This window comes from Myotis yumanensis, unplaced genomic scaffold (assembly GCF_028538775.1).
Source record: "Myotis yumanensis isolate MYYU_CA2020_CCGP unplaced genomic scaffold, mMyoYum1.0.hap1 SCAF_17, whole genome shotgun sequence".
Lineage (NCBI taxonomy): Eukaryota > Metazoa > Chordata > Mammalia > Chiroptera > Vespertilionidae > Myotis > Myotis yumanensis.
This window is the reverse complement of record NW_027223768.1, coordinates 40,270,799-40,291,508: the sequence shown is the minus strand read 5'-3', so window position 1 is coordinate 40,291,508 and position 20,710 is coordinate 40,270,799. Positions and strand designations below refer to the sequence as shown.

Below are 20,710 nucleotides of genomic sequence, written 5' to 3'. Positions count from 1 at the left end.
GTATATATGGTATTGAGCACAAAATTATGTATGTCAGATATGCGTAGAAGAAAGACCTAGAAGAAAAATACTAAGCTAACCATGGGAGTAGGGTACATTCCTACATTTCAGACATGTTTGATTGTTTTAAATGAATCTATGTTTACATCAGAAAAAGAGAAATTATTTTGAAGCCATGGGACAGTCATCTTGCTTTATAGCCAGATCTTTCATTGTTTTGAGGTAGCATTTTTGTATTAATAGGTAACATAGCAAAAGATCTTCCAGCAGTTCTGTATTTGTAGTCAGGAATATCTGACATTGTCCACAGATCCCTAGGGCTTTGTTCTTCACTGCCTTAAAAGTTTGTAATTCTTCACTTTAGAGTGAGAATGCCAAAGGTTAGTTGTGACTGTTTCTTTTTTAAAAAGTCTTAGGCTTGCAATATGTTGTGGCGTGCTCATCTGCGTTGCTCCTGCAGGTGGTGCTGGTGGGTTTGCAGTGTTCTTGGTGTTTAAGTCAAGTTCCCCTGAACTGGGAAATCATTTCATTACTGGCCCTTCCTGGTATATTGCTGTTTTCATGTAATTGTGGAGAATCAGCTGTTATTCAGGAAATACAGAGTAGCAGAAAAATATGTAACAAGTTCTTATTTATCTACTTTGTTACTTGTTGCAGTCTTTGGGAAACTTGAATTTATGTCAACACAGAATGATCCTCTAACTCCTTTAAAGTTCCAAAACTTCATCAAAACTGTCAGGAGAACTAATTTTTTGAAATGAATTTTCTTTGAAGTCCTCCCTTCCCTTTCTCTTTGTGTGTCCAACTCCCCCTCTCCTCTCTTTCTTTCTCCCAGTCTGTCAAGTTCAAGAGCAGCTCAGATGCCATGGATTAAGTGAAGCACAAAAGGGGAAAGGAGACCCTTTGGAAGAACAAAGGCCTCCCATTAGGCTGCCATGTTCTCTTTTGAGCAAATGTGCACCCTGCCCGGTTTCTCTTGCTGTCCCCATGCCCTGCACAGAAGGTAAATAGGCAGATCCTCATTACCCCACGTTTCCCCCCTCTCCTCCAGGCCACACACAGGCTGCAGGGCTTTGATGTCTTCAGGCATTCTCTCAGAGTTGCTTTACTCCTTTTAAAGAGCAACAGGGGAGAGATGGAAGTGAGAGCAGTGCACACTGAGTAAAACCCCACAAGGAGAGAAAATGAGCTGCCAGGGGGCCGCAGCCCGAGAATCCGGGGCAGGTGGGAGGGACCCAGCGTTGCTGCCATTCTTCTGCTCCATGCCTTTTAAAGCCTGTATTTTAAAAATAATAACTTCGATTTACATTCGCTATAGATTGGTGAGTTAGTTTCTCCTCTCTGACAAAATAGACAAATGGGAGTAAGTTTAATTGCTGAGCACAGTTCTTACAATACTGAGAAACTTGCTAATCTTCCTGCATTCCATTGGATGTTGGCTCTGTGGTATCATGTGGATGGCTTAGCATAGGTTTGTGGTCTTACATGTCTTTTCATTGGGCTGGAACTGAGAAATGACAGGAAAAAAGCTTTGAATGGCAAATAAGAGAAGGGATAACCTATGTGGAACCAAACTTAAAATTTGGGAGATAAACTATTGAACTTCATATTCTGTACACTTGCAATGAGCCTGCTTATGGTAATGTTTTAATGTTGCTGACAAACAGCAGTTGCATTTGCAAAGGAATGTATGATTCGAGCCGTTTGCTTCAGTTAATCACTTAAACATCATCAGGGTAGCAAGTTCGTGGAAATAGTCAGAAACCTTAATTCATTGCAAAGTGGACCTATCTGATAATTGGAGGTTTGGACTATATTTATTTATTTTTATTCCTTCAAAGAAATTGGATAGTCAGTAAGTGGTTCATATTGTAACCTGGCTTATACACTTAAAGTAAAAACCAAACAAACAAATAATAATAAATATGTTGACTTCATGAGGAAATGTTTTGACTTGAATGGTCCCTGGATGTTGCTTTTCAGGAACTACGCCCTTGGTTTCTGGTTTTCTGGGTGTAGTAGTTTGCAAGAAATCCTTTGGTTTATATACTTGGCAGCCAAATAAAAGGCAAAGGGCTCCTTGCTTTGTACTGTGTAGGGAATCACATTTTCTGTTGTCTGGGCAGGATGTTCCTAAAGGTGCAGCCCGGAGCCTCAGGAGAGACTGGGGTTCTCATTTGATCTCGCTGTGCCTCTCTGGTCATAGGTGGGATTGTTTGTTGGCTTCTGTTCTTTGAGGAGGCATCAATCTTCAGGAGAAATTGCTTCACAGTCCAACACACACTACTCAACTGTGGCATCCTTGCTGCTACAGCTATGCTGATGTCACGGGGAGCAGTGATTGACAGTGGGATGGGGGGAGAGGAGAGTGAAAGCACGACTTACTGAATGCACATCTCCTGCCATCACCTTTCTGAACACAGCTCCGCCCCCATTGCATGGCTTTGCACCAGCCTCAGTATTTCTCTGTTAATCTGAGAGGCCCTTCACCGGAGACCAGGCAGTTACAGTCCCACATATGGACACACTTTCCTGAAGTAAATGACTTCTTGACACTTCCCAGGTTTCTGATCGCACCTTCTAAGTCAATACTGATTTGAACAGTTTTCAAATACTATACTCGGATGAGATGAAGGCTTACACTGTTTTAATTATTTAAATAATTTAACATTTTAGGACCTCGTGGCTTTAAATTTAGAGATCTATTTTTTTAAATTTTGAAACATTATGCTAATAATATTGTTATAAGAATAATAATACTAATTAGGAAAATAATAAAGTAAGTAGTAAGTTTTAAAGATAAGAATAAAGAAATTCATTACTGGGAAAGTGATGAGAGAGGCCTTGAGAGTAATAGCCCAGCTCTTTTTCTGAGTGTCCTGTGAAGCCATTTGAACAGTTACTGGCAAGATTTTAAACATGAAATGTATTTGTGACTAAAACCGGCCTTCGCAATAGGCAGCCTCACTGCTGCACCCTCACGGGCCTCACTGTAGAATTAGACTCAAATGACAGCTGCAAGGGAACAGCGCAGTGCGATGGCCAGGCCTGTGTTTACTGAAAGATTGAGCATGTAGACATTTAGAGCTTCACACCATTTCGGAGAAGTAGGATTTGCAAAAAATGGCAATGTGCAGCTTTTTTTCTGGCACGGATAGATTTGATTAAAAATCATCCAAGGGACTGCAAGCTGTACTCTGGGGAGGGGGATGGGTAAGGAGGGGAGGGGTCTGATGAGCCAGACTTCAGAAAGTGTCTGTGGAAGGCTTGGAACTGGGGGTGGAGAAGAGAAATGAATGGAACATCAAGATATTTGAAACAAACTTTAATAGATTGTTGCGGCTTGTTTCTATAGACATTGTTGGGAATAATGCAGGGAGGATAGTGCATGGTGGTCCTCCAGCCAACTCTCCGTGCTTTCTGGTTTCGTATGGCCCAGGAGTCAAGACTGAGTTTTACATTTTTAATGGGAAGAAATAAAAAGAAGTGTAGTATTTCATGACACATGGAAATGGTATGAAATACAACTTTCTGTGTCTATCAGTAAAATTTTATTGGGATACACCTACACCCACTTGTTTCTGCGTTCTCTAAGTATGTTTCTGTGCTGCCCTGGTATGTTTCCATGTGATCTAGGTACTGGCTGTAGCTGCTCTTGTGCTGCCAGGCAGAGTGGAGCAGTTGTGATGAGATTCATGAAGACTAATGTGGTTATTTCTGCCCTCTCCAGCAGCGGTCACCAACCGGTGGTCCGCGGACCACTGGTGGTCTCTGAGGTCTGAAAGGTTGGTGACCGCTGCTCTACAGAACAAGTTTGCTGTCGTAGAGGACTGCCTGCAGTACATTAGAGTGAGCAGTATAGCTTTTCCTAAGACTAAAAATGTTTGCCATTAATAAGTTTGTTTTCTGTGCTCTTGTGTTTGTTCATCAGGAATCAGTGCTTTTTCTAGTCAATCGTGTCGTTAATTCTGCTCTCAACAGAACATTGTACAGTCGGTTGTTCTGTGCCTGTGTCCGCCAGAGATAGAATTTCTTAGGGGCCTTGAAAAGATAGTTGACATTGGGCTTTTACGACCCTTAGTGTTTTTTAAGGTGAGGGTCAGGGTGTGTTACAAATCACTTTTGCTTTACTTTGTTTGAATTTATTTTAATGTAGGTTTTTATGAACGCTTGATCTTCATGTGTCATTGAGATGGTTTTATTTGGGTATTCTTTCCACAGCCTCAATCTTTAAGTTCTAACTTAGCCTAAAGGGGAAGGTCATTCTTCTTTCTGACCCTTCCCTGAAATTAAATGTGCTAAATCATCAGTCTCCTAGGTTTTAAGCCGTCCTCCTGCAGAGGACTCTTGTTATAAAATGTCCATTTGTGCTGGCTCCTGTGCACAGTGTTGTAGCAATAGAGCAGGGACACTTGGGACTCAGCGCTATTAAGTACTTCTAAAGTGCCAGGTAACATTAATGCACTCATCTGATCCACAGCATTCATGTAGTGTCCCCCATCCCCATCCACCAAGCTAAGTGCTATAAATGTGTTAAGATCACATCCCTGTAGGATAAGCATGTCAAACTCAAAGGCTAACATGGTCCAAATAAACAAGGTTTAAGTTCATATGGGCTGCAAAAAAACAAAAGCTTCAATTTTCATAGAAATGTAGGTTTATTTCAATAGAGACATGCTGAATACAAAGGGCTGAAATAAATGAGTAATCGTTAACAAAATAATAGAACATTTTATTTTTTTTTATTTTTATTTTTTTTTAAATATATTTCTTTATTGATTTCAGAGAGGAAGGGAGAGGGAGAGAGAGATAGAAACACCAATGATGAGAGAGAATCACCGATCGGCTGCCTCCTGCACACTCCCCACTGGGGATCGAGCCCACAACCCAGGCATGTGTCCTTGGCCGGAATCGAACCCGGGACCCTTCAGTCCGCAGGCTGACGCTCTATCCACTGAGCCAAGCCGGCTAGGGCAAATAATAGAACATTTTAATAAAAATTAATTTTTTTCTTAAACATTAACTTACCAGACACTGAATAACTGCACAAATTAATAAGTGTAACGCAAATAAACCTATTTTTCTTGTTCTCCGAAAGCGAAATATTTCCTGTTGCTCACACCAAACAAGTCAGTACAAGACTAACGACGGGGCAGTCGGCTGCTAAAATATTCGATGCTAGTATTAGTGGAGAGAAATGGTACACCTGCATGTAAGGCGTATAAGGGAAATGAATGCAATACGATTATAGTAATTAGTCATTAGTGAACGTTGTAGCTTGTTATTAATAACTAGATGCCCAGTGCATGGGGTCCCTCAGCCTGGCCTGTTCCCTCTCGCATTCCGGGACCCAGAGAGCCGGTTTCAGCCTGATCCCTGCAGGCCAGACCAAGGGACCCCACTGGTGCACATGCACTGGGCCTCTAGTATGCATAAGATCTTGGGTTAACCCCTTCCTTCCCTCTCCCCCCCCTTCCCTCTGATATTCATTAGTCTGTTTCATGTTTCCATGCCTGTGGTTCCGTTCCTGTGTTGAGTGTCTGCCCCCTGGTGGTCAGTGCACATCATAGCTACTGGCCGGTCGGCTGGTCGCTTAGGCTTTTATATATATAGATTATGCATAACAGGATATTGTAAAAATTAAGTTACGAAATATGTATTAAAATGTTTCTTACATACTGTTATATTGGCTGGGCCACAAAAATATTTGTTGTGGACCACATGCAGCCTGCAGGCTACGAGTTTGGCATGTTTGCTGTAGGAGGAGGGTGGAGTTGTTAGTCTGCATTGGGGTCTGGTCTAGATGAAGAAACATCCTATATAATATAGAGGTAATATGCAAATTGACCACCACTCCAACACAAGATGGCCACTCCCATGTGGTCAAAGATAGCCACCACAAGATGGCCGGCAGGGGAGGGCAGTTAGGGGTGACCGGGCCTGCAGGGGAGGGCAGTTGGGGGCGACCAGGCTGGCAAGGGAGGGCAGTTAGGGGTGACCAGGCCAGCAGGGAAGGGCAATTAAGGGCAATCGGGCTGGCAGGGGAACAGTTTGGCGTCAATCAGGCTGGCAGGGGGAGTGGTTAGGGGGCAATCAGGCAGGCAGGCAGGCGAGTGGTTGGGAGCCAGTAGTCCTGGATTGTGAGAGGGATGTCCGACTGTGAAGAGCAGGCAGTTGGATATCCCTCGAGGGGTCCCAGATTGGAGAGGATGCAGGCTGGGCTGAGGGACACAACCCCCGCCTCCCTCCCCGTGCACTAATTTCGTGCACCGGGCCTCTAGTAATTGATATATAGTTCTCCAGAGGTCCATTTCTAGACTTGTCTTACTTAGAATTTATATAAAGCACTGGGGAGTGCTGCCCTAGTAGCATAGCATCTGTGACTGCAATTGTCTGAATAAGGAGAAATGGACAAAGAGCTATAATGTACAAGTTTAAAATAATGGGCTTGGGGAAAATATTCCATTCTACACTTGTAGGATTATGGTTTTCAAGCTATTAGTAGGGAAGAGAATTTAAAAGTTGTTTATTATTTGAAAAGGACAGATTGGTATACTGTGGCCAAAAGACTAGTTCTGGATTTTAAATGAAAGTTTATTGGAAACATCAAAAAAAAAGTTCCCACTCTTGTACATAATGATCTCTATTTTCTTGAAAATATGTTTTTATTGATTTTAGAGAGAGAGGAAGGGAGAGGGATGGAGAGATAGAAACATTGATTGGCTGCCTCCTGCACACCCCTACTGGGGATCAGCCCACAACCTGAGCATGTGCCTTGACCGAGAATTGAACTGGAGACCTCCTGGTTCCATGCTCAACCACTGGGCCACACACCTCTCTTGTTTTTAGTCTGTAGATTTGGACACAGTGCTTCAGTAAAGGATGGTCCAGAAGAGGGATGGCCAAGGATTGGAAAACAAAGGAAGGGAAACACTTCCGTCTGCATCATTACAAAAATTCAGCTTTGTTAGGCATTCATTCACCTAGTTACTTGTTGAGAAACTATGTTGTAGGCCCTGTGTTGGCCTCACAAAATGTCCTCTGTCACCTGTGCCAGACAGGAAACTGCTGGTCTGTGCAAAACGTACGTCTCACTAGTTTGTTTTTGGTATGCTCTTATAGGAAAACAAAAGGACAAGAAATACAAAACAGATAAAGCCTTGTGATTGCCTATGATCCCCAGGTGATGGAATCCCGAGTAGGTAGGTGGCGGAGCTGCAGTTATTTATCAGCATTTGGGAGGCAGGTAGTCTGGGGGTTGAGAGTGAGTTCTAGAGCCAGACGCCTGCGTTTCATTCCTGGGCTCCCTGCCACTCTGCATCTTGGTTGCCTCATCTGTGAATTGGCTGTTTTGAGGATAGTGCATGCAAAGTGCTAAGGACAGTGATTGGACCACAGTAAGGAAGGGCCCACTAAATTCTAGCTATGAAGTGGAAGAATGCCAGGACTCGGAAAGACTTAGAGAACTAGACCCTGGACACGAAGAGCAGGAGAGCCCCTGCAGTGCACCCAGTGAGAACACCTCCGAGCAGCATGAGAACATCCATGCGTCACGAATCCTGGGACAGGATTATGGTGCAGAGATCTATGGAAAGGGGGTAAGAGTTGCTTGGATAATAGAGGATGGGTCCGCCGAGTGTCGAAGAGCCTTCCAGGAGCCAGGATTAGTTGAAGAGGAGAGTTCAGAGCTGGAAAGGGAAGCTCAGAAAAGAGGGTGTTAGAGAAGTGTCCTCAAATAACACAACTTGCCCCTCAGGAGATATTTGATGGTTGGAGACATTTTTGATCGTCATGATTGGGGGGAGATGAGTGCTACTGACATCTAGTTGTCAGAGGTTCGGGTCACCGCTAGACATCCGACAGTGCACAGGACAGTCCCCATAACAAGCCCTAAATGTCAGCAGTGCAGAGGTTCAGAAACAGTGGCCTAGCACCAGGGGTAACAAAGGCCCCTGGGAAATAGAAGCCTGCATTTATAATGTCATCTCCACCCACCGCCCGGTGAACACGTGTGTTCACACTTAGCTCAAGTGAGTCTAGCTCCAGCATCTCCTCTCACTGTGCAGTCCGGAACCTCAGATGGCACTGGCCTGCTCCACGCTTTGTGTCTCCCTCCCAGCCTAGAGGCAGCAAGGAGAAATGGACATTTGCTTGGATTAGAACAGTGGTTCTCAACCTTCTGGCCCTTTAAATACAGTTCCTCATGTTGTGACCCAACCATAAAATTATTTTTGTTGCTACTTCATAACTGTAATGTTGCTACTGTTATGAATCGTAATGTAAATATCTGACATGCAGGATGGTCTTAGATGACCCCTGTGAAAGGGTCGTTCGACTGCTAAAAGGGTCGCAACCCACAGGTTGAGAACCGCTGGATTAGAGGTTGCAATAAAACTGCTTGCAAGGCTCTTCTTTTCTAGGTATCTTGAATCTTTTTTCACTGTATTCCTCTCTTACAGGCACTTTTTTTCACACTAGGCAAGGTGATTGATTAATAAAAAAGTGAGTAAGGAAGATTTAGTTCATGACTTGAATAAAGAAAAGTCCAAGCTTGAAGACATAGAGATCCTTGGCATTTTGTCTGTAGGACAGTTTTTGAGGTCACTATGGTTTGGATGGGGAGAGAGGTGACAGTCTATGCGTGAAGTGGAGGGTGGCCTGGTGTGTGGGACCATTCTGGAGTGAGGCAGTGTGTGGGGGGATACTTTGATCAGGGAGAAGATAGGGACCTTTCCCTTTTATCCCAGACCTGTAAATTCGGCTATTTGCAGAACTCTCCCATAGGCACACTGAGTTCAACACATCCAGACTTATCCTTGTCCCTTCACCTCACATTTTCCCTTCTTGTACTTTCCTCTGTAGCCCCACAACTTACTCAGTGGCTCAGGCTGAAGTTCGCGGTCATTCTGGTCATCTACTTCATTTAGTGATAGATAAATAAATAAAAGCCATCCTGGGCCAGAAGTGCTCCGGTGGGGCCGAGGCAGACGTGTGACCCTCCTGAAGGAATGTACCTGCAACCCAGGCTCCTCAGGTTAGTTTTCCAAATATGAGTTGAATCCCAAATTATAGAACCTAGGAGGGAACCAGCCAACATCAGACTTGCAGCAAAACAACCAACAATAGAAGTAGACCCTCTCCCCCGGCAAGGACTTCAGAGTATTCGAATCAATCAGGTTTAGTATTAAAGTTATAAAGACTTTAATAATAAAAGAGGGTGTTGAAAACATGGGCAAAGAACAAAGCATAACAGTGAGGAGGCAGATTTGTCAAAGAAGCAATTTGTAGAAAGGAAGGAAATAGTCACTGAATTATAGAAACTCAGTGAACAAGTGAAGTAGTAAGTTGGACTCTTTTTGAAGAATGGATTGATGACAAGGCTCAGGAAATGAACTAGATGTAGCAGCAGTTATAAATTTGTTATAGGTTATAGATGAAAGATAAAACGTGGAAGAGAAGTTGGGAGATATCAAGGATAGAATGAGAAGGTTTAAAATGAATCTAATTGGACTTCCAGCGAGAATACAGTTCTTAGCTATTATCAATTTAAATACATACTGGCTGAGAATTTTCTAGAATTGACAAAAGGCTGGAGTTCTCACCTTCAGGAAACACAATGAAACCCCACGCTGGATAGATAAAAATTCTACCCCTAGATGTATTATATGACACTTAAGAAAATAAAACATGAAGAATGTCTTAATAAGGAAACAGAAGGAATAGACAATTGCTCATAACGAGGCCCCATTTCCCTGTACTCAGTAACAATGGAAGCCTACAGATAGCAAGCTTATTAAATGCTGAGAAATAATAATGATCAGCTTAAACATTTTTTCCCAGATAAACTTTTATTTAAGAATAAAGATGAAGTGCATTTTTTTCACAAATAAAAAACGGAATTGGCTCCCATCATACCTAAGCTAAAGAAAATTTTAGAGGCTGTCCTTATGAAAGGATCTTGATCTCAAGAGGAAAGATTGAGGATGGAAGAGAGAATGGTGAGCAAAGGGATTGGTAACGTGGGTAAATCTAAGTAAACTCTACATGCCCGTTTTAGCACCTTGGCACATAGTAAATGCTTGACTAACACATAGATGATTCATCAGTTTCCTGAAATAATGTGCTTTCTTGTTCAACCACGGCAAATAGAGGAATTGACTTCCTACTCAGGATTTTTCAAAGAGAAGCTGGAATCTCAGAAGGACTCCCAGCAGGATTCGTCTTACTTTGCGGAGTTCAGAGGCACAGTCAGTACCTGGGATGTGATTTGGAATGGCTGAGTTTCTTAAAAGATTTGTGTCTATTTATAGGCTGCTGAGCAAGTTTTAACTTAGTTATTAACTGAGTTTACCGCCATTTACCAAGATCCTAAATATCAGTCTGGATTTATAGTGGGAATCTGGAATTTCTGCTCATAATGTTCTCAGATTTCACATCAATTAACTAGAAGACAGTTCTAAATTTATCATTTCTGAGAACCCATGCTAATCTAGGAGAAACATAAAGAGAATGAATAAAATGGAGATTAGTATTAATTAAATGGCCAAGAACACCACAAATCAGAAGCCACTCTTTCTCCCTTATGGCCCTGACTTTATTAAAGAAGTATTTGCTAATCAAAAACATATTTTTACTGCTGAAATTTAGATATGCTATCAGGAGTATAGTAGGATTTTGTTACTGGGGCTGCCTTTATTCAAAATCAATAGATGTGCGCTCTCAGTACATATTCCTCTTTTGGAAATAGTTTCTTTTGAGGAGTTTTATTGTAGCCTTAACACCGATGTCCCTGATCTAATATTTATTGACTCTTTAGCCATCATTCATTCATTCAACACATAGTTTTGAGCACTTGTCAGGTTCTGCAAGCACTAAGGTTGCCGTAATGAATAGGACTGATAGGTGGGGCAAGTAAACACGTTTTAAAATGAGAAGAACTGAGAGAACCAAGTAGGGTGACATGATCGTAACTTGAGAAGGGAGATGCTTTTTAGACCAATAGTTGGGGAAGGTCTTGCTGAGGAGATGACATTCAGACAGAGACTTGAACAGCCAGAAGAATCCACCTGGGCAGAAGCATCTTGGGTTGAAGGAGCAGAAACTGCCAGGGCCGAAAGGCCCATAGGAGCATGGTGGGGGTTCCCATGGTGCGTTCGGTGCCGAGAGTGTATTAACGCGGTGGCTTAGCTGGCCCGACATCTTGTGGAATCATTTTGGTTTTATGATGGTGTAGAAAATTATAAGAGCTAAATAGATGTGCAGAAAGAATAGAATTGAGACTGAAATCCATAACTTAACACCATCATGTACAAATCGAAAGACCACATTTTGGAAATTGCAGCTTGTCCGAGATGTGCACATATAATAGGAGTTTTGCAAAGTTGCCAAACATTATGTGACAGCCACACTTTTTAGCAGAAAACAAATCCTTAGTGTAGTCTGAAAACTCTAATTTTACTTTACACATCAAATTAGTAACTCTTAGTAATTTGCATATTTGTTATTGGTGGGTTGCTTTCAGCTTCAGGTAGTAGAAACTGAGACTGGCTGAAACACAAGGGAATCAAAGTGGCTCACGTGATTGAGAGACCGGAGCGTCAGAGACAGGACTGAGCTCCATATGTTGCTTTGCCCTCAGATTCTTTTCCTCATGGTTGGAAAACAGCTGCCAGCAACCAGGGAAATACGCTTCCTGTTCATGTCCAGAGAAAGGAGAGTAACCACTCACCGTTCTTTATGCAACGTGAGAACAACTACCCAGAAAGGCCCAGGAGCTCTGTCCTTGGTGTTAGTGGCAGAATTGAGTAAAAATGCTGAATTCAGAACATTGAGGTCTTTCCCCTGAGCTGAGGTCATTGGCTAAACGCCATTGCCCTTCTCCAAGTGGGAAGAGTGGGAACGGCAGCCAGCATGCACTGTGAGTTTGTAGTGCAGTCAAGCATGAGGGTCAAGAATTAGCATTTTGGATCAGTCAGGCCCAGGAGTGACACAAAGACAGTGCTCTGAAATCAGTGTTACAGTGAGAAGTGGATTGAGGATGGTCTCGAAGGGCCACCAACATTTAACATACAGAGAAAGAGAGGAGCCTGTGAGTCAGAATTTCCGACTCCAGTTTATCCAGCATTGCTGCTCTGATGTAGAATGAGACAGGAGTGATGACTGTGGGATTTGTTTCTCAAGTATTTCTTTTTCCAGAAGAATAATTACTGGAAATATATTAAGCTTAGAAATTGAGATTTGAATTTACTCTAAGCAAAAACATCCCTTAACATTTAAGTAAAAACATCACTAAAATTCACACATCTATAATAATAAAAGTGTAATATGCAAATCGACTGAACGACTGAACAGCAGAACGACCATCCCAACGACCACACTATGACACACACTGGCTCCAGGCCAGCCAAGGCGGGTGTGATGTGGGTCGGGTGGGGGGGGTGTGCCATCGCCCCACGATCGCCCCGCAGAGGGAGGCCCAGGCTACCCGGCCAGTGGCACTGCAGCAGGTGGGTGGAGCCTCCCTCTACAGGGTGATCGATCTGGGGACCCCATGATTGATTGTCCCACAGAGGGAGGCCCAGGCCACCGGCCAGCGACTCTGTGGTGGGTGTGCAGGGCTGGCCAGCGATTACCCCACAGAGGGAGGCCCAGGCCAGCCAAGCGATTGCACCCCATGCCTCTCGCCCACAGAAAGAGGCCACTAGTGGCGGGGGAAGGGTGGCAGCTCCACACAGATGGCAAGCAGTGCCAGCAGCAGGGGCAGGGCCAGCTGCTAGCAGCCAGGGGAAGGAAAGCCCCGATAGGCCCTGATCCCTGGCCAGGCCTAGGGACCCTACCCACAGGGTCCCGGATTGCAAGAGGGTGCAGGCCGGGTCTCTAGTATTTTAAGAAAAGAAAATGACAAGAAGAAGAAAATTCAAATCTATGTTATTTTCTGTATTTTGCCTTGTATATAAGGTCAAGAATCTGGCCTTTGAGTAAAGTTTTATCATGTATCCTATCTAATAAAAGGACAATATGCAAATTAACAGTAACTCCATCACAAATATGGTGGTGCCCATAGCCACAAGATGGCAGCACCCAGTTCTCACAGCCCCGCTGGAGTCCCCCAGTCCTGGGGGAGCAGCCGCTGAGAGTGGGCAGCGTGAGAGTTCCACCCCCGGCCGCGGAGGGCCTCTGGGCAGCAGGCACGGAGCGACCGGGGGGGGGGGGGGGGGGCTGGGGGGGGAATGCTTGCGTCGTCGCCCTGGCGATGAGGCAAGTGTCATTGCAGGCCAGGCTGAGGGGACGGCCCCCCCTCCCCCTGCACAAATTTTGTGCGCTGGGCCTCTAGTTTTTTTGTTTTGTTTTTTTTAATATATTTTATTGATTTTTTTACAGAGAGAAAGGGAGAGGGATAGAGAGTTAGAAACATCGATGAGAGAGAAACATCGATCAGCTGCCTCCTGCACACTCCCCACTGGGGATGTGCCCACAACCAAGGTACATGTCCTTGACCGGAATCGAACCTGGGATCCTTGAGTCCGCAGGCAGATGCTCTATCCGCTGAGCCAAACTGGTTAGGGCCCTCTAGTTTTATCATAAAACAGATTATGAAATAATCCTGGGAATAAGTAAACAAACACTTCCTTTGAATTTAATGGATTTTTTTAAAAAAATTGTGACGTCTTTGATTAACTTACAATATAGTTTTAAAAGTACATTTTGTAAGTGTAATACTGAAGGTATTTAGCAATTCATTTTTTAATTTTGAGCTGCAGAAAACTACTCAGTGGCCTTGAATTCATGAATTGTAATAGCATATAGTATATTTGATTTACCCAGTGTTTTTTTCCCATTAGATCTCTGCTTGTCTCTGGTCACTTAAATGTCACTAGTTTAGCTATTCTTTGAAGTGCTACCCATGTCTTAAAGGAAATAGGGAAGCAATTGTGACAGGGTGTACTGAAGTTACAGGGAAATGAAAAGTGTGTCTTGTAATATGAAGGCAGCATTGAAAGGTTGGATACTGAGGAAGAACTGAATACTTGTATTTTTTTTTTAGTTCTTATTAGTAGTTCTTAGTAAGGAATGTTAAAATTTATGACTCACACTACAGATTATCCCTCATATACCTAGTACATCTTGGAAAATTATTATTTTCTCATTATAAAGGAATAGATGGTTAGGTTTGCTGCCTCCTGTGTCTGAAGGCCTCGGTGATTGGAAGTGGGTTATGAGTGGTAATGGATTGAGTGTCTTATGTGCAGGGACTCTGCTCTCCTTAAGTCGTCATGAAGGGACAGGGATTCTCTCTGTGCTTATTGTGTGTGGGAAAGACATGACGAACTGCTGACCTCTGGTGTCTTGTAGACCATGAGATACTGGCCAGCAGACTCCATTCGGAGACCATTGAGTTCTTTACACGTTGTTTTGTTCCTATGCCTCACTTAGTTCCAGGGAGTGAGAGAAAGCATTGCGTTTTCTCTTTCACATTTCAGACACTGTAAATCTTGGTTCAGCATGTGGTAGTATCTTCTGCAGGGTTGGTGCAAACACGGATTTTGGGGCTTCCCATGCAGTTTCTGATCCCGTTGGTCTGGGGTGGAGCCTGAGAATGTGATAAATTCCCAGGTGATGTTGCTGATGCGGATTTAGGAACTGCCCCTTGAGAATCACTGCTGCAAAAAAAATTAACTTTCGGTAAAATCAACCAGCTGTCCTATTCAGTTTATATAAGGAAAAGATGCACCATATTAACTACTATTTAAATTAGATTATATATTGCTTCCATCTCTCTTTCTCTGGAGGTTGGTTATAACATTAAAGGACCCACAGGGAGTACACTCTGAAAGTATTATATTGCTTTAGTAAAATAATGGTTATTGTTTGGTAATTGGTATCTTGTAACTTTTCATAGACACATTATTACTGTCACTCGACAAAGGCACGTGTGGGTAGGGGAAAATACTTTGCATTATTTTGCTTGATGATTCCAGCAAAGATGGGATTTTTTTTTTTTGTATTTGTTCTTTATAAGAATAATTATTATTTCACTCAATGAGTACTGAAGCTTTTTCTGAGGCCAGCACAACCTCTTTGCTGTTGCTGGCCGAGCGCGTTTCTGTGCATAATCAGTAGGTCTAGCAGGATTACTGTTATAAGGACCACACCTGGCTTATTTAAATTGGGGAGATTTCAAAAGAATGAAAGGCCTGTAGATGAGCCAATGGATAGCCAGGAAGGGTTTGTCAGTTTGTAACCATCATGTTGTTGTTAAGGGGAAAGAAAGGGAGGGCGGGTTTTCCTTGTTACAGTTTCTGCTCTGGAGAGTTTAGGGTGGGGAGTGCTGAAGTTTCTATTTGTTTTGTGTATTTATTTGTCTCAAGGTGTTTTTCATTTTGTTTTAGGGAAATCCTCTTACAATTTAATGCTTTAAAAAAATTCCTTAAAGAACTTAAAGTACATACAAATCAGACTTTTTTTTTTCCAAGAGAAAGAATTCTGTTTCTTTGTTTTCAGTAGTATACTGCAGTAAAGTATCTTACTAAGTTTTGGACCACTGTTGGAGAATTGTGGCAGAATTTTATGTTAAACTTTACTTTCATTATAAGCTAGTATGATCCCCTTCTCTCACAAAAATAACTCTTTTTTAAGAAGGCAGTTTGAGCTATTTACATTTTTTATTTTTGTTTGCACTATTGAATTTAAGCTCTTGATTCAGAGTTTTATGAAATAGAAACATCACAAATATATAAGGAAAAATTATATGGGCTAGTTACATGAGCACTGAAGACAGTAATATAAAACATAGGTGGTTTTCATTAATTAGTTACACTACTCAGTCTGTTCACTAATTTATACCAGTTACACCAACTGTTACAGAAATTCAAACATGGCTGTGAAGTACAGGTATAGGGCAGGCCAGAGTCAGTGCAGGTACCAACTCCTCCTTGGTTAAGGCTGCTGAACTCTCTACTGGAGAACTCTCTACAGAATTTGGAGGCCTTGTGGCAAAGAGGATGGTGGTCAACCAGTGACGGTGAACGAATTTCCACACCTGGGTGCCAAGTGTTGATCTTCCTCATTTTCTAAGACAAAAATGTGATCTTGTATCTTTTCTCAGAACACTTTACAATGATAGCAACCTATATTCATCTGTCTGTATTATCTTTGTATATACTCAAAGCTAATTGAAGTAGATACTTGTAAATTGGAGAGAAGTTCATGTTGGATGTGTGTGTGTTAGTGAAATGTACCCTTTAAAGAAAATAGTAAGTAGGCTGTTTTATCCAGCTTCATGAAAAAGTAACACCTTATGATGCATGTTCCAGGAACTTTCTAATTGGCCTGTGTGTTCCCACAGTAAGGACAGCTGCTGGTCGGTCCCTGTGTAGTAGACGAGGAAGTGGGCACAAGAGAGGGGCCTGCCCAGGGCAGCAAACTCTACCTTGGTGGGCAGTCAATCCGTGTTCCCCACGTGTGTGATTGTTCCCCCTGAAAGTGCTATGTTTTTCATACAGCTTACTCAGTCTTGCCTTTTTCTCTTTTTGTATTCATAGATATGGGAAAGTAAGAACTCTCCTGCCTTCTTAGTTACTAAACTACTCTGTTTTCAATGAATCAGTTCAAAGAAAGAGTATAGTCTTTCTACACCTGGTAAATATTTTCTGCTAATTTCGTAGCCTCTGATAAATCCAGGTGTTATGATGATTGCCTTTAATTCTGTGGGATGACTATAAAATGACTTTCCAAATATATATCTATTTCATTTGTAACTCTGAAATTTGTTTGATTTTTTTAAAATTAAATCTTTATTGTTCAGATTATTACAGTTGTTCCTCTTTTTTCCCCCCATAGCTCCCCTCCACCCGGTTCCCACCCCATCCTCTGCCCTTACCCCTGCCACCCACTGTTCTCATCCATAGGTGGACAATTTTTGTCCAGTCTCTTCCCACACGCCCCCCCCCCCCGCCCCCCGAGAATAGTCAGTCCACTCCCTTTCTATGCCCCTGATTCTATTATATTCACCGGTTTATTCTGTTCATCAGATTATTTATTCACTTGGTTTTTAGATTCACTTGTTGATAGATGTGTATTTATTGTTCATAATTTGTATCTTTACCTTTTTCTTCTTGTTCCTCTTCTTAAAGGATACCTTTCAGCATTTAATATAATACTGGTTTGGTGGTGATGAACTCCTTTAGCTTTTTCTTATTTGTGAAGCTCTTTATCTGACCTTCAATTCTGAATGATAGCTTTGCTGGATAAAGTAATCTAGGTTGTAGGTTCTTGCTATTCATCACTTTGGATATTTCTTGCCACTCCCTTCTGGCGTGCATAGTTTCTGTTGAGAAATCAGCTGACAGTCCTATGGGTACTCCCTTGTTGGTAACTGATTGTTTTTCTCTTGCTGCTTTTAAGATTCTCTCTTTGTCTTTTGCTCTTGGCATTTTAATTATGATGTGTCTTGGTGTGGTCCTCTTTGGATTCCTTTTGTTTGGGGTACTCTGTGCTTCCTGGACTTGTAAGTCTATTTCTTTCACCAGGTAGGGGAAGTTTTCTGTCATTATTTCTTCAAATAGGTTTTCAATATCTTGGTCTCTCTCTTCTGGCACCCCCATAATTCGGATGTTGGTACGCTTGAAGTTGTCCCAGAGGCTCCTTACACTATCTTCATATTTTTGGATTCTTTTTTCTTTTTGTTTTTCCAGATGGCTGATTTTTGCTTCTTTGTACTTCAAATCTTTGACTTGATTCTTGCGATCCTCTAGTCTGCTGTTGGAACTCTGCATAATATCCTTTATTTCAGTCAGTGTATGCTTAATTTCTAGTTGGTCCTTTTTCATAACCTTGAGGGGTCTCACTAGATTTCTTGAGGGTCTCACTAAATTTATCGGTGGTCTCACTAGATTTCTAGATTTCTTTATCAGCAGTTTCTAGAAAATTCTTGAAAAACCTTAAAAGTGTGGTTTTGAACTCTATATCCAGTAGTTTGCTTTCCTCCATTTCTGTCATTTGTGACTTGTTTCTTTGTCTCTGCATTTTTTATGCTTCCCTGTGTTGATAGAGTGGCTTTCTGTGTTAGGTGTCCTACAGGGTCCCAGTGGCTCAGCCTCCCCAATTACCTGAGATGGACACTCTTGGTGCACCTGTTTGTGGGCTTTGTGCACAGTCTTGTAGTTAAGTCTTGATTGTTGTAGGTATCACTGGGAGGAATTGACCTCCAGGCCAATAGGCTGTGAGAATCAGCTGTGTTTGCAGTGGGAGAACTTCTGAGCTGGAGACACTCTTCTGGGGCAAGACTTACTTCAGTGGGGCTTTTTTTTTTTTTTTTTTTTTAATATATTTTATTGATTTTTCACAGAGAAGAGGGGAGAGGGATAGAGAGTTAGAAACATCGATGAGAGAGAAACATCGATCAGCTGCCTCTTGCACGCCCCCTACTGGGGATGTGCCCGAAACCAAGGTACATGCCCCTGACCGGAATCGAACCTGGGACCCTTGAGTCCGCAGGCCATGCTCTATCTGCTGAGCCAAACCGGTTAGGGCTTCAGTGGGGCTTTGGTGCTCACTGAGTCTGCCCCCTGAATGTGTCTCTTATGGATCTGAGGAGTTGTAATCTGGATGGTCCCACTCTAACACCTAGGTACACTGGCTCTTGGATCTCTAAGGAGGTGCTAATTTAGTCTCTGCCTGAGGCTACCCAGCAGGAGCTATGGAGAGATTCCTCTTTGTTTGGGGTTTGGAGGTGCCCAGATGAGGCCCAGCTGTGAAGCAATGCAAACTGCTGTGGGGCCTTGGACCTTCTTTTGGAAGTTCTGGGTCTCTCTGATTCAGCTGCAGTTTGTTAGGTAATTTTCAGGTTGCAAAGGGCCAGGCCTTTCATATGCAAAAGCCTCTGTGCACAGCTTGGGTGGGGTGGGGTCTCGGGGGATCAACAGGGCGGAGCAAGCAGCTATGGCTGCTCCCCAGTCCTACCCTTAGAGGCCCCGAGTCTCAGTGTCCCGGTAATCGCTGCAAGCACCTCTGAGAGAAAGCCGCCCTCGAGTTCTGCCCAATGCCAGACAGTCTAGTTTCTCCCCGTAGGAGTCTGGGTCCCCAGAGACTCACCTGGAACTGGAGTTCAGAGCAGTCGGGAGCTTGAGAGTCCCTCCCGATTGAAAAAGACAACCGCGCCCTCAGCTGCCAGCCCTTTCGGCGTGAGCCTCTGTACCTCTGCACTTTACTTCCGCATGGCACCTCCTCTGAGTCTCAGTGCTTTTCTCTTTCCTTCTAGTTGTAGCATTTCCACTCAGCCAGCCTTCCTGTGGTTCTGGATGATGTCCGTTTTGTCATTTAGTTGTATTTTTGAAGTGGTTGTGCGAGGCAGCAATTTCCAGTGTTTACCTATGCCGCCATCTTGGTTTCCTTGAAATTTGTTTGATTTGATATGAATTGCTGTGATGGTGTGATGCTTGGAATGCCTGTGCCCTAGCCAGCAATGGAGAACAGATCGGATTGGCCCTTGTACTTAGATTAGGCTCTAGCTTCTTTAGAACAAATTTTTGAAATTAATGCTAATAGGGTTTGTTCTGTGATAATATAATTTTAGCAATAATCTCTATATGGTAGTTTAATTGAAGTACTTTGTAAATAATAGTCTTATAAGATTAATCTAGTCATCATACAAATTGACCTAGGTGAAGATCAGAGAGGTCAAGTAACTTGCTTATGGAGGAGGGTCAGCTAGCCAGAAATGAGATCAGCATCTAGATCAGAATCTACATATTTTGACTCCTAGAGTGCCTTTTAAAAATTCTTCTCTTTTAAAGTACTGCAACATGCCTAAGAGAATAAAACAGACCAAAGGACAGTTCATATGGATTTTCCTTTTGCTTAACTTAAAATATTAATGTGGGAACAGAGAAGACAAAGGTTTTATTTATTTTACATTCAGTATTTTCTCTATTAACAACAATGTAGCAACCAATGTAAAGAGGAAGGGACAAGGATAGAGAGAGAGAAACATCGATGAGAGAGACACATATTTATCGGTTGCCTCCTGCACGCCCCCCATGGGGGATCGAAACCGGGGTATGTGTCCTGATGGGGAATCGAACCAGGGACCTCTTGGTTCATGGGTTGACACTCAACAACTAAGCCACATTAGCTGGGCCAAAAGTGGTAGTTTTAACAGAACATGACAACATACCTATAATACCACACTTAAAGTTCATTTTCTATGATTGTTTTATGTTGGGTAAATTTTACTTAAAATTAACTGAGTTTCCAACCTTAAGGAAAAATCTGGAAAATAGTGAAAGAAATGACACCTTGCTTATGGGGAAAACAATTTCAGAGATAGATTTCTTATCAGAAACCATGGAGGCATTGCCCTGACATTTTTCAAGTGCAGAAAGAGCTCAAAATCCCCAATTCTATTTCCAGCAAAAATGTCCTTCAGGAATGAAGAGGAAATCAAGACATTCTGAGATGAAACAAAGAATTTTGTCACCAGCTGACCTACCCATAAAAAAATGGCCGAAGAAATGAACTTAGTTTTAAATCCAACAGAACATGTTCAGGACTTGTATACTGAAAACGACAAAAGCTGATGGAAGAAATCAAGGAATACTGTATATAGAGAAGTGGAGAGACATACTGTATCTATGGATTAGAACACTCAACATAGGAAGTATCAATTCTCCCCAAATAGATATGCAGGTGTAAGGCAATTCCTATCAAAATC

The 20,710-nt window shown here is 42.5% G+C and overlaps 1 protein-coding gene across 2 annotated transcripts in view; it reads left to right on the top strand.

Annotated features, from left to right (window-relative positions):
- The window catches only part of POU2F1 (POU class 2 homeobox 1), a 124,561-nt gene that overhangs the window by 35,433 nt on the left and 68,418 nt on the right, over positions 1 to 20,710 (top strand). Inside the window, exon 1 of one of the 2 annotated variants that reach the window (XM_070397305.1) lies at positions 8,964 to 9,034. The exons of the other annotated variant lie outside the window; for it this stretch is intronic. The gene's annotated coding sequence lies outside the window, so the exon portion shown is untranslated. Of the gene's footprint in view, positions 1 to 8,963; positions 9,035 to 20,710 lie in introns of those variants that run through there. 2 annotated transcript variants of the gene reach the window in all.